Below are 15,064 nucleotides of genomic sequence, written 5' to 3' on the forward strand. Positions count from 1 at the left end.
CAGACTAGCGCCAGGACACTTCAGCACCAGACTAGCGCCAGGACACTTCAGCACCAGACTAGCGACTAGCAGGACACTTCAGCACCAGACTAGCAGGACACTTCAGGACACTTCAGCACCAGACTAGCGTACCAGACTAGCGCAGGACACTTCAGCACCAGACTAGCGCCAGGACACTTCAGGCCACTTCAGCACCAGACTAGCGCAGACTAGCGCAAGGACACTTCAGCACCAGACTAGCCACTTCAGCACCAGACTAGCGCCAGGACACTTCAGCACCAGACTAGCGACAGGACACTTCCAGGACACTTCAGACTAGCGACTCAGCTCCAGACTAGCGACAGGACACTTCAGCTCCAGACTAGCGCCAGGACACTTCAGCACCAGACTAGCGCCAGGACACTTCAGCACCAGACTAGCGCCAGGACACTTCAGCACCAGACTAGCACCAGGACACTTCAGCACCAGACTAGCGACAGGACACTTCAGTACCAGACTAGCGCAAGGACACTTCAGCACCAGACTAGCACCAGGACACTTCAGCACCAGACTAGCGACAGGACACTTCAGTACCAGACTAGCGCCAGGCCACTTCAGCACCAGACTAGCGCCAGGCCACTTCAGCACCAGACTAGCGCAAGGACACTTCAGCACCAGACTAGCACCAGGACACTTCAGCACCAGACTAGCGACAGGACACTTCAGAACCAGACTAGCGACAGGCCACTTCAGCACCAGACTAGCGCCAGGACACGTCAGCACCAGACGAGCGACAGGACACTTCAGCACCAGACTAGCGACAGGACACTTCAGCACCAGACTAGCGACAGGACACTTCAGCACCAGACTAGCGACAGGACACTTCAGCATCAGACTAGCGCCAGGACACTTCAGCACCAGACTAGGACACTTCAGCAGACTAGCGCAGGACACTTCAGCACCAGACTAGCGCCAGGACACTTCAGCACCAGACTAGCTAGCGACAGGACACTTCAGCACCAGACTAGCACCAGACACTTCAGCACCAGACTAGCGCAGGACACTTCAGCACCAGACTAGCGCCAGGACACTTCAGCACCAGACTAGCGCAGACACTTCAGCACCAGACTAGCGCCAGGACACTTCAGTACCAGACTAGCACCAGGCCACTTCAGCACCAGACTAGCGACAGGACACTTCAGTACCAGACTAGCACCAGGCTACTTCAGCACCAGACTAGCGCCAGGACACTTCAGCACCAGGCCACTTCAGCACCAGACTAGCGACAGGACACTTCAGTACCAGACTAGCACCAGGCCACTTCAGCACCAGACTAGCGCCAGGACACTTCAGTACCAGACTAGCACCAGGCCACTTCAGCATCAGACTACCGCCAGGCCACTTCAGCACCAGACTAGCGACAGGACACTTCAGCGCCAGCAGCGACAGGACACTTCAGCGCCAGACTAGACAGGCCACTTCAGCATCAGACTACCGCCAGGCCACTTCAGCACCAGACTAGCGACAGGACACTTCAGCACCAGACTAGCGACAGGACACTTCAGCACCAGACTAGCGACAGGACACTTCAGCATCAGACTAGCGCCAGGACACTTCAGCACCAGACTAGCGCCAGACTAGCGACAAGACACTTCAGCACCAGACTAGCGACAGGACACTTCAGCATCAGACTAGCGCCAGGACACTTTAGCACCAGACTAGCGACAGGACACTTCAGCACCAGACTAGCGCCAGGACACTTCAGCACCAGACTAGCGACAGGACACTTCAGCACCAGACTAGCGACAGGACACTTCAGCATCAGACTAGCGCCAGGACACTTCAGCACCAGACTAGCGACAGGACACTTCAACACCAGACTATCGCCAGGACACTTCAGCACCAGACTAGCGACAGGACACTTCAGCACCAGACTAGCGACAGGACACTTCAGCACCAGACTAGCGCCAGGACACTTCAACACCAGACTATCGCCAGGACACTTCAGCACCAGACTAGCGCCAGGACACTTCAGCACCAGACTAGCGACAGGACACTTCAGACTAGCACCAGACACTTCAGCACCAGACTAGCGCCCAGGACACTTCAGCACCAGACTAGCGCCAGGACACTTCAGCACCAGACTAGCGACAGGACACTTCAACACCAGACTAACGACACCAGACTCAGCACCAGACTAACGACAGGACACTTCAGCACCAGACTAGCACCAGGCCACTTCAGCATCAGACTAGCGCCAGGCCACTTCAGCACCAGACTAGCACCAGGCCACTTCAGCACCAGACTAGCACCAGGCCACTTCAGCACCGGACTAGCACCAGGACACTTCAGCACCAGACTAGCACCAGGCCACTTCAGCACCAGACTAGCACCAGGCCACTTCAGCACCAGACTAGCACCAGGCCACTTCAGCACCAGACTAACACCAGGACACTTCAGCACCAGACTAGCACCAGGACACTTCAGCACCAGACTAGCACCAGGACACTTCAGCACCAGACTAGCACCAGGACACTTCAGCACCAGACTAGCACCAGGCCACTTCAGCACCAGACTAGCACCAGTCCACTTCAGCACCAGACTAGCACCAGGACACTTCAGCACCAGACTAGCACCAGGCCACTTCAGCACCAGACTAGCACCAGGCCGCTTCAGCACCAGACTAGCACCAGGCCACTTCAGGACCAGACTAGCACCAGGACACTTCAGCACCAGACTAGCACCAGGACACTTCAGCACCAGACTAGCACCAGGACACTTCAGCACCAGACTAGCACCAGGACACTTCAGCAACAGACTAGCACCAGGCCACTTCAGCACCAGACTAGCACCAGGACACTTCAGCACATGATTAGCACCAGGCCACTTCAGCACCAGACTAGCACCAAGCCACTTCAGCACCAGACTAGCACCAGGCCACTTCAGGACCAGACTAGCACCAGGACACTTCAGCACCAGACTAGCACCAGGACACTTCAGCACCAGACTAGCACCAGGACACTTCAGCACCAGACTAGCACCAGGCCGCTTCAGCACCAGACTAGCACCAGGCCACTTCAGGACCAGACTAGCACCAGGACACTTCAGCACCAGACTAGCACCAGGACACTTCAGCACCAGACTAGCACCAGGACACTTCAGCACCAGACTAGCACCAGGACACTTCAGCACCAGACTAGCACCAGGCCACTTCAGCACCAGACTAGCACCAGGACACTTCAGCACCAGACTAGCACCAGGACACTTCAGCACCAGACTAGCACCAGGACACTTCAGCACCAGACTAGCACCAGGACACTTCAGCACCAGACTAGCGCCAGGACACTTCAGCACCAGACTAGCACCAGGACACTTCAGCACCAGACTAGCACCAGGCCACTTCAGCACCAGACTAGCACCAGGACACTTCAGCACCAGACTAGCACCAGGACACTTCAGCACCAGACTAGCACCAGGACACTTCAGCAACAGACTAGCACCAGGCCACTTCAGCACCAGACTAGCACCAGGACACTTCAGCACAAGATTAGCACCAGGCCACTTCAGCACCAGACTAGCACCAAGCCACTTCAGCACCAGACTAGCACCAGGCCACTTCAGGACCAGACTAGCACCAGGACACTTCAGCACCAGACTAGCACCAGGACACTTCAGCACCAGACTAGCACCAGGACACTTCAGCACCAGACTAGCACCAGGCCACTTCAGGACCAGACTAGCACCAGGACACTTCAGCACCAGACTAGCACCAGGACACTTCAGCACCAGACTAGCACCAGGACACTTCAGCACCAGACTAGCACCAGGACACTTCAGCACCAGACTAGCACCAGGCCACTTCAGCACCAGACTAGCACCAGGACACTTCAGCACCAGACTAGCACCAGGACACTTCAGCACCAGACTAGCACCAGGACACTTCAGCACCAGACTAGCACCAGGACACTTCAGCACCAGACTAGCGCCAGGACACTTCAGCACCAGACTAGCACCAGGACACTTCAGCACCAGACTAGCACCAGGCCACTTCAGCACCAGACTAGCACCAGGACACTTCAGCACCAGACTAGCACCAGGACACTTCAGCACCAGACTAGCGCCAGGACACTTCAGCACCAGGACACTTCAGCACCAGACTAGCACCAGGCCACTTCAGCACCAGACTAGCACCAGGACACTTCAGCACCAGACTAGCGCCAGGACACTTCAGCACCAGACTAGCGCCAGGACACTTCAGCACCAGACTAGCGACAGGACACTCCAGCACCAGACTAGCGCCAGGACACTTCAGCACCAGACTAGCACCAGGACACTTCAGCACCAGACTAGCACCAGGACACTTCAGCACCAGACTAGCACCAGGCCACTTCAGCACCAGACTAGCACCAGGACACTTCAGCACCAGACTAGCACCAGGCCGCTTCAGCACCACCAGAGTTTCAAGACTCAAAAATCAATTAAATATGGAAAAGAAGTATTTGTTTTAAGCAATGAGTTGTTAAGTTATATATTTAACAAATTTGTTTATTTAATGCAAAATTATATATGATATCATTGTTTAAAATCATTTTAAACAAAGAGTAAAGGTTAGGTTACATTAGTTTGTTTTAGGTGAGTCTACTTTAAGTTAGGTTAGTTTAGTTTACTTTAGGTTAATTTACTTTAGGTTAGGTTAGGATAGGTTAGGTTAGGTTAGGTTATGTTAGTATAGGTTAAGTTAGGTTAGGTTAGCTCAGATTAGGTTAGGTTAATTTTGATTAGGATAGGTTAGATTAGGTTAGGATAGGTTAGGTAAGTTAGGTTAGGTTAATTAGGTTAGGTTAGTCTGGGTTAGGTTAGTTTAGGTTAAGTTAATTTGGGTTAGGTTAGGTTAGGCAAATTAGGTTAGGTTAGAACAAGTTTATTTAGTTTGGGTTAGGTTAGTTTAGGTTAAGTTCGGTTAGGTTAGGTTAATTTAGGCTAGGATAGGTTAGGTAAGTTAGATTAGGATAGATTAAGTGAGGTTGGGTTAGTTTGGGTTTGGTTAGCATAGATTAAATTAGATTAAGTTGATAAAACTGCACGCATTTCTGACAGCAATGGGGCTGAATTGTAGCCTCCCATCCTGCTGTTAGCATTTAATTTTGACGGTCCACTTATACGGTTACCAATGTGACTGTTAAACACTTTGGTTTTATCCGCAGAAATTATAAGAAAAAGATTGTCGATGACTGTATGCATATTATTTAATTATTTAGAGGTTTTTGCATTTCATGACAGTCTTGCCATTTTTTGGGAAATTCCTATAAATATGTGGGAGTAATCACTTCACGTGGGAGCGTATGTGGGAGGACCTTTATGCCAATAAATGTTTGATTTTTTTTTTGACGTGTACGAAGTGTTGTGGGAGAAAGGCCACTCTAGTCAATTTCCTCGAAAAATTCACATAGCGACATACATTTGATGTTACGAAAATAATAAAATACTGGTACAGGTTACGAGGCTTACAACTGCTGCGACCACGTCCAGGACGTGTCTCCGTCCTGTAGTGTTGTTGTTCCTGGTCTCCAGCTACTCGGCTCACTTCATTCATTTAATACTTCAATTCTACTCTTAGAATCAATTTACCTCTCTTAAGAGCTGACGTCTTGAGTGACATCAAGTTGAGTCTGATGTACTGCTTGACACAGGAAAAATATCATCGATTGAAAGTTGAACGATGACTGAGATTTATCTTATAATTTGTAATTGGATTTAATATAGTTCTTCGTTATACTCCCTTCAAGGGAGGATCCTAGACGCTGGTGAGAGGCTCTTGATCTGGGGAATTGGATCACACCTGCAGTTCCACATCCCCCCCCACAGGTGCTGCATAATCCTACGGGTATAGCACTTCTCCTTGATACTACTACCACTACTACTACTACTACTACTACTAATAATAATAATAATAATAATAATAATAATAATAATAATAATCTTCGTCATACTGTGCAATATTAAGGTTAAATTTTTGCAAGGAAAAACTATGGAACGGGTGAAGTTTGAAACCATGACAAGTGAGTCCTAAAATTCACAGACCATGGGTTCTAGCCCCACCCGTTCCCTGGTCTGTTTACAATTGTTTTATTACGATTTCGTGACTTTTGATAAAATATACTTTTCATTGATAGTAACAGTTCTTATGTTCTTAGTGTTCTACAACAATAAAGTCCTCATTGCACTAAATGAAACTTAATAGTTTACTATTGACTTAATAGTTTATTATTAAGTGTCAGTATATTCACAGCTGGCAACCCGCAGTCAATGTTCCCATTCTGCTTCGTATATAATATTTTCTTTGAAAGTATATTATATGTAACAAAAAAAAGGCCAAGTTGGACCGAAACGTCGTCGTAAGCTCCTCTCTTCTATGTGTGGGTTATTTGTGTATATTATATGTATAATGATGCCAGTGTAGACTGTTAATGAAGTTTGTTACGACGTAATATTGCGTTCATGTGGTAGTCTGAATTTTTATGTTTTCAAACAATTTTTCTTTGCTTTATGTCTTGTCATAATAAATTGAAAATGAAGTGTGTAATTACTATTATATATTTTCATCATTCTTGTGGGGAAAATTTGGTGAGATTTACACAATATTTGTGGAAATTTTGTGGGAAAATTCTCCCTCATTTGTGAGAAATATCCGAGATCAAAGTAGCAACACTGTTTTAGTATACCCTTTAATATGCACAAGAATATCATCAGTTTTGTCAACAGTGATATTGCTGGGGGTTTCTGGTGTAAATTTAAGTAGGACATTGGTTCTTTAAACAGTGTTAGAGTTAATACACCTCCTTGGGGAGTGCCAAGTTACATTTCATTACCTTCTCTTTTGTATCCCTCAAACAATGACACAGAGTTTGTTAGATACTCAACTATCCACTGTAAAAGTTCGCTACCAATGTTCATTTTAACTAATTCGTACAATATGACTCACGTAATCGTAAGGACACTCGCCATGGGTTCACACCCCACCCATCCATTACCGTGGTTTGACTTCTCTATATGTAACATCGAAAGCATTTTTAATATTGAGAAGAGTCCTGTACAGTTAAAAATGTTGCGACACAATTTGTACACCTTTGTCATGTGCACCTTTGTCATGTGCACCTTTGTCATGTATTAGGGGACATGTTTTCTTTAATTCTGTATATTATTCTCTTAAGTACCACCCTCTCGAATGTTTTACACAGAAAACTAGTCAGCCAGATGGGACGCAACACATTATGATGATTAGGTCTGGGAATTAATAAAATAATGGTATTGGTCTATGAAGAAGGTAGTTGGCCCATAACGTAACTTATAATGATTCATTCTAACGGCGGGTTACCAGGTACTCGCCTCTAATTTAATGATGACATAGGTGACAGCGTCCTCCCTGGGTGCAGTGGCTTTGCCCATAGTGAAGGCAGTATCTGGTTCATATTATGTATATAGAATATTGTACTCATCATCTATCACTGGACTTTGTGCTAAGGTCTTCCAGATATTTTGTGGTAATATATTATAAGTAGTAACTTGAGCCCAATTCGTGCTCACCTCAGCTGATTTGTGCATTGGATTTAGGTGAGTAACTAACTATTCTTTTTTTCCTATTATTTTATTAATATCATTCCAGGTTTTGCTCGGGGAAGTTTCCCAAGTGATTCATTAACATATTTTTTTCCATCCATTTTGTCTAAGCTCAGTTATTCTTTCCCTCACTGTGCCATCTTAGGAAAGTTTCCCCAAATCTCACGAGCCCAGACTCGTCGATCTCAATGCAGCTAAATAACACAATTGAAGATCTCAAGCAATCAGCAGAGACGCTCACAAATTTTTGCATTAAAGCTAATATTCCAATTTCTTTATTAGAAAGGACAGTGGCATCTATGAAGCCCCAAAACAATTCAAGACTTCTACTAAATAAAATACACCAGCTTTGAGGAAGTACCAAACTCAGACCAATAAACCAAATCATACTAACTTTATAAGTCTGATGCTCTTCAAAAGCAGATCGGATTAGGCATTAAAAAAAATTATTACACGGAAACCATTTCAGTTTTGCCAGTTTGTTCAATGAAATTTGCATATTGACACTCAGCTCAAAAATCAATCCAAAAAAATGTCTTTGAAAGATGTACAAGATAATTAATGTTGACCACAATGCGGAGCTCTCCAATTATTGCAAAGGAACCCAAATATTTAATAGAATTGGCAAATTAAACCTTAATTAAGAGCTATTTTGAAAAAAAAATCGAAGGTGCTCAAAGTCTTAAGCAAATTAAAACTATCTCCAGGTAACACTCAGACTCCGTCACTTACTAGTTTATTAACTACGGTCGTGAAGACACTAATAATCACCTAAACAGATAAAGCCTAAAATATGTTCTTTTCACAGGAATTGAAATTATTATAATCAAGGGGGGAAGCGCTAAACCCGTATGATTATACAGCGCCTGTGGGAAGATGTGGAAGGTATTCAGGTTTAATTCAGGGAACTGGAGCACAGACCATATTCCCTAGATCAAGAGCCCTCACCAGCATCAAGGAACCTTCCTTGAGGGTTTTCACAAGACACATCAGCTCTTGAAGAGGGAACCAATTCAGAAGAAACATAACTTATTTCACGGAAAATAATACCAAACCATTGAAAAAAAATTGAATTTACGCTCACATTATTGCGTAAAAAATAAATTTTGGGGCTGATTAATACCAAACTGACCAGAAGGCAGCTGTGCATGACAGTGATTTAGTCACTCTTGCATTATTGATGTTTCACCCGCGTTGAAAAATTATAACCGAGCAGTTTAGGTGTTATAGAATTGTAATATCATGGAGGAAGAACACTGTAGCTGAGAACATGATCGGTACTGGAATAAATCCGTACGAAAATACGATACGTATTTAAGTACTCACTAATCTCCTTAACCTTGACAAAAAAAATAAATTCGCAATATTTCAGTATTTAAGAATTTACCAATCTCATGAAACTTACAAAAACAAAAATTCGGTATTTCAATATTTTTAAGTTTCCTTATCGTAGATATACTCTATTTAAAAATCTTAAGTCCTACATGAAAAACAATGAAAACTGGAAACAGCAATCATTCTATGAGGTACTAAACAGGATTCCTCAGACATTGTGGTAAATTTTGCAAAATTTCAAGCATGACGTCCAATAACAATCCAAAGCTTCAGTTACAGTTGATATGTCTGGGTTGAAGATTTGAAGTTGATCGGTGGAATCATTCGTGCGGTATTGCATGATAATAAATATTTAAATTTTAACAATTTCTTCAGGAAAACTTGTATATTAGTATTAATGAGCTCAAGGTCAATCCAAACATTTCTGGAATAACGTTACACTAGCGGATAACATTTTAATACTATCGTACGAGACATTATTCAGTAAGTGCATGAAAATTAAGATATTTATTGAAAATATCAAATTAAAACTTACACGAACTGACATCAATAAAGATCTTCCTTTGAATAAAAACCACTATCGTTAAAAGTTTGATTAAAAAAACGACAGGTATTTTCTAGTTATTGCTCCTTTTCAACGATGCCAGTTAACTATGCTTATTAACTACGTAAAGAAAATAGCAAATTTTTTTTAAATCTTAGCTTAGAGGGCAACACTGGGTGTATAAGAAGCAACAAGTATTGAAAATAACAGAAGTTCACTAGAGCATACTTAAGCTATTTCATTGCCTTGTAATACACTTTTCTTTAAATTAGTTTTGGGAAATGGTTCTTATACACTACATAAACAAAGTTTGCAAATGGTGCCAAATATGACATAAGTTCCTAATATAATACTGGTCTGCATTTGGAATGTTTTTAATTTTTATTCATGGTTGCGATCTTACATATTCTTGGGCTGCTGATTGTAAATATCTAAACCATTTTGCTCGATCACATAAGGATTTTGAATAAAATACAAATTAATGATAAAAAATGTGAATTTTTAATAAATTGTAAATTTATTAAAATTAGGCAAGTAATCATGGAAAAGCACATTCTGTTAGTTTTAAGAACTTATGAATTCGAAATCAACGTGGAACAAGTCAGATTATTTTATTTAAAAAAATATGCTCCCAATGGTTAGCCTACATATTGTGATGAATGGTTTAAAAATCCGACAAGTTGAAGATTGAGACACTTATGCAGCATATGGGAATCTGTATTCAGGAAACGTTTCGCCACACAGTGACTTCATGAGTCCAATACAAAGAGGAAGGCGTAAGGAGAGGAGGAGTATGAGGTAATCAGTCCCTCAGCCTGGAGACGATGTGTTCACTCCATCAATCTTGTAGAATGTACAGCATAAGGCCGTATTGGACTGATGAAGCCACTGTGTGGCGAAACGTTTCCTGAATAAAGATTCCCATATGCTGCATAAGTGTCTCAATCTTCAACTTGTCGGTTTTTTAAACCATTCATCACAACTGTCAGACACTGCAGCATCATGGGATCTTGTTACAAAGAATTCTTCACCACTTGTTCAACCTTTGGACGAAGACCTACTTCGACTAGTGGACGGTACCACTATGACCCCGCCTCCGCCTGCTTCACCTCACCTCACTACAGTATATAAGCCACGTCTACGGCCCTATGCTGTACATTCTACAAGATTGATGGACTGAACACATCGACTCCAGGCTGAGGGACTGATTACCTCATACTCCTCCTCTCCTTACGCCTTCCTCTTTGTATTGGACTGATGAAGCCACTGTATGGCGAAACGTTTCCTGAACAAAGATTCCCATATGCTGCATAAGTGTCTCAATCTTCAGCCTACTTATTGAATCAAAGGAAGGAGGACCGCTTTGATTTTCGCTTGTGCTGTGCATCGAGGCCGTTACGTTTAAATGACCAGCAGCAATCTGCCATTATGATGATATTCCATTTGCCCTGGTATGGAGTTTCCATGGTGCAAATATCCTGTATCTCTTTTGTCAGATGAGAGGTGTGATAGACTCATGTCCCTGCGTCTGTCTTGTCAGTAGGCAGATTCCGGGGCTACTCATATCAATGCGTCTATATTGTCAGGAGGCAGTTATACGAGAATAACATCTCTGTATTTGTCTTGTCAGGAGGCAGGTGTGGGGCACTCAAATCCCTGCATCGGGCTAAATTTTTGTATCAAAACTGTATCAGGTTAAGTTGTAAATATATGTTTTGATATCAATTTAGAAAGAGCTTTAAAATGAGGTTGCTAAAATTACTGCAAGTAAACGAAGAGTCTCACCCCAATGCGTGACTACGCCAAAAGAAAATTTTGGAATTCCATACATGTTTTAATAGTACTTAAAAGTATTAAAAACATGTATCACTCAGTATAGTGCAAACAAGAATAAAAACACCTGAAGGGGTGCCACTCCCATAGTTAAAATTTTGGAGTGCACCATATGTTTTTGAAATAAGCAAAAAAGAACTTAAAAATTATATTTCACTCAGAATAGTGCAAACAAAAAATGTCTCGCCAAAAGAGACGATTCTCCAAATTAAAATTTGGAATGCTCATAAACCTAAAATCTGGTCCTGGATATAACGAAACTCATCACAATCATTGGTTGTACATTTTTTCCCTTTGAACTAAGATATAAACTACAGACACACACACACACACACACACACACACACACACATATATATATATATATATATATATATATATATATATATATATATATATATATATATATATATATATATATATATATGTTAACTCTGTATCAGAGACCACAGTTCTTTACCACGGAGCTTGACCCACGATAAGTACGGGCGCTTAGCCAAAGCTAAGCGATGTTACCCAATGCCCACGGACACCAAGCTCGTTTTGACAGTTATTTCACCGAATCCTGCCACATGCAGTGGACAACGAAACAGATTTGAAATGCTTAACAATTCGCAACCAGGCGAAATTATTTACAAACAATTATTTACGAACATTCGGCTAAGCGCCCATACTTATCGCGGGTCTAGCTCTGATAAGAGTTAGCAGGTTCTAGTCCAGCTGTGGACGTAGAGACAATAGTTATATATATATATATATATATATATATATATATATATATATATATATATATATATATATATATATATATGTATATATATATATATATATATATATATATATATATATATATATATATATATATATATATATAATGTGTGTGTGTGTGTGTTTGTAGGGCAAGGAGGAATAACATATTGTAAGAGTGAGGAAGAGCCAGTTGTAAGAGTGAGGAAGAGCCAGTTGTGGGGGAAGTTTGTGAGTCAGTGGGTAGAATGAAAGGGGTAAGGCAGATGGGATTGATGGGATAAAGATAGAAATGTTAAAAGCAGGTGGGGATATAGTTTTGGAGTGGTTGGTGCTATTGTTTAATAAATGTATGGAAGATGGTAAGGTACCTAAGGATTGGCAGAGAGCGTGCACAGTTCCTTTGTATAAAGGCAAAGGTGACAAAAGAGAGTGCGAAAATTAAAGGGGAATAAGTCTGTTGAGTATACCTGGTAAAGTGTATGGTAGAGTTATTATTGAAAGAATTAAGAGTAAGACGGAGAGTAGGATAGCAGATGAACAAGGAGGCTTTACGAAAGGTAGGGGGTGTGTAGACCAAGTGTTTACAGTGAAACATATAGGTGAACAGTATTTAGATAAGGATAAAGACGTTTTTGTGGCATTTATGGATTTGGAAAAAGCGTATGACAGGGTGGACACGGGGGCAATGTGGCAGATGTTGCAAGTTTATGGTATAGGAGGTAGGTTACTGAAAGCAGTGAAGAGTTTTTATGAAGATCGTGAGGCTCAGGTTAGAGTATGTTGGAGAGAGGGAGATTTTTTCCCAGTAAAAGTAGGCCATAGACAAGGATGTGTGATGTCACCGTGGTTGTTTAATATATTTATAGATGGGGTTGTAAGAGAAGTGAATGCGAGGGTTTTGGCAAGAGGCGTGGAGTTAAAAGATAAAGAATCAACCATAAAATGGGAGCTCTTAGAGTTCATCTTTGCTGATGACACTGTGGTTTTGGGAGATTCTGAAGAGAAGTTGCAGAGGTTGGTGGATGAATTTAGTAGGGTATGTAAAAGAGGAATATTAAAAGTGAATATAGGGAAAAGTAAGGTGATGAGGAAAACAAAAAGATTAGGTGACGAAAGACTGAATATCAGATTGGAGGGAGAGAGTATAAATGAGGTGAATGTATCCAGATATTTAGGAGTGGACGTGTCAGCAGATGGGTCTATGAAAGATGAGGTGAATCATAGAACTGATGAGGGGTAAAGGGTGAGCGGTGCACTTAGGAGTCTGTGGAGACAAACAAGTTTGTCCATGAAAGCAAAGAGGGGAATATATGAAAGTATAGTTGTACTAATACTCTTGTATTGGTGTGAAGCATGGGTGATGAATGTTGCAGCGAGGAGAAGGCTGGAGGCAGTGGAGATGGCATGTTTGAGGGCAATGTGTGGTGTAAACATAAAGCCCAGAATTCGTAGTTTGGAAATTAGGAGAAGGCGTGGGATTACCAAAATTATTATTCAGAGGGCTGAGAAGGGGTTGTTGAGGTGGTTCGGACATGTAGAGAGAACGGAACAAAACATAACTGTAGTGGAGGGAAGGTGGGGTAGAGGTCGGCCTAGGTAGAGTTATAGGGAGGGGGTGGTATAAACCTTGGTAATAAATACCGACAAGTTGGTTTAGAAAGACACGTGAGCAAACACTATAACATATTTATTAGAAAACCTTTCGGTCCTGGGACCTTGATCACTTCTAACATATATATATATATATATATATATATATATATATATATATATATATATATATATATATATATATATATGTCGTGCCGAATATGTAAAACTGGTCAATTAGCAAGAACTCATTTAAAATTAAGTCCTTTCTAAAATTTCCTCTTATACGTTTAAAGATATATTTTTTTCATTAATGATAATGTAAAAAATTTTAATTTTGCACCAAAAGAATCTTAGAAAACTTACCTAACCTTATTATAACAAGAATAATTTATTTTAGCCTAACCCAACTAAATATGTTTTAGATTTGTTTACAATAATTTAATACTAAACAAACACAGTGAAATATATTTTTTTCGTTAGGTTCAGAATGATTTTGGCGAAATTATTCCATACACAAATTTTCACTTATCCTATATGGCAAGATGAGCGTTGCTATTTAAGCCAAGATCGCAAGTTCTGCCTATTCGGCACGACATATATATGTCGTGCCGAATATGTATAACTGGTCAATTAGCAAGAACTCATTTAAAATTAAGTCCTTTCTGAAATTTTCTTTTATACATATAAAGATATATTTTTTTCATTAATGTTAATGTAAAAAATTTTAATTTTGCACCAAAAGAATCTTAGAAAACTTACCTAACCTTATTATAACAAAAGCCATTTATTTTAGCCTAACCCAACTAAATATATTTTCGATTTGTTTACAGTAATTTAATACTAAATAAACACAGTGAAATATATTTTTTTCGTTAGGTTCAGAATGATTTTGGCAAAACTATTGCATACACAAATTTTCACTTGTCCTATATGGGAAGATGAACGTTGCTATTTAAGCCAAGATCGCAAATTCTGCCTATTCGGCACGTCATATATATATATATATATATATATATATATATATATATATATATATATATATATATATATATATATATATATATATAATGTGTGTGTGTGTGTGTGAGCGTGTGTGTGTGTGTGTGTGTGTGTGTGTGTGTGTGTGTGTGTGTGTGTGTGTGTGTGTATGTATGAGTGTGCTAGGGTGTTGGGGAGAGGGGTGGGTTTAAATTATGGGGAAACAAGTACAAAATGGGAACTGATACAGTTACTTTTTGCTGATGATACTGTGCTTGTGCGAGATTCTAAAGATAAGTTGCAAAGGTTAGTGGACGAGTTTATGAGGGTGTGTGGAGAAAGAAATTTGAAAGTGAGTATAGATAAGTATAAGATGATGAGGGTGTCAAGCGATTTATATAAAGAGAAATTGGATATCACATTGGAGGGATAGCT

General features: G+C 41.5%; 1 protein-coding gene across 1 annotated transcript in view; it reads left to right on the plus strand.

Moving 5' to 3' along the window:
• LOC128686290 (protein tyrosine phosphatase domain-containing protein 1-like) overlaps positions 1 to 15,064 on the plus strand; it is a 494,075-nt gene that overhangs the window by 184,336 nt on the left and 294,675 nt on the right. The window lies entirely within an intron of this gene.

Source organism: Cherax quadricarinatus, chromosome 17 (genome assembly GCF_038502225.1).
Source record: "Cherax quadricarinatus isolate ZL_2023a chromosome 17, ASM3850222v1, whole genome shotgun sequence".
Lineage (NCBI taxonomy): Eukaryota > Metazoa > Arthropoda > Malacostraca > Decapoda > Parastacidae > Cherax > Cherax quadricarinatus.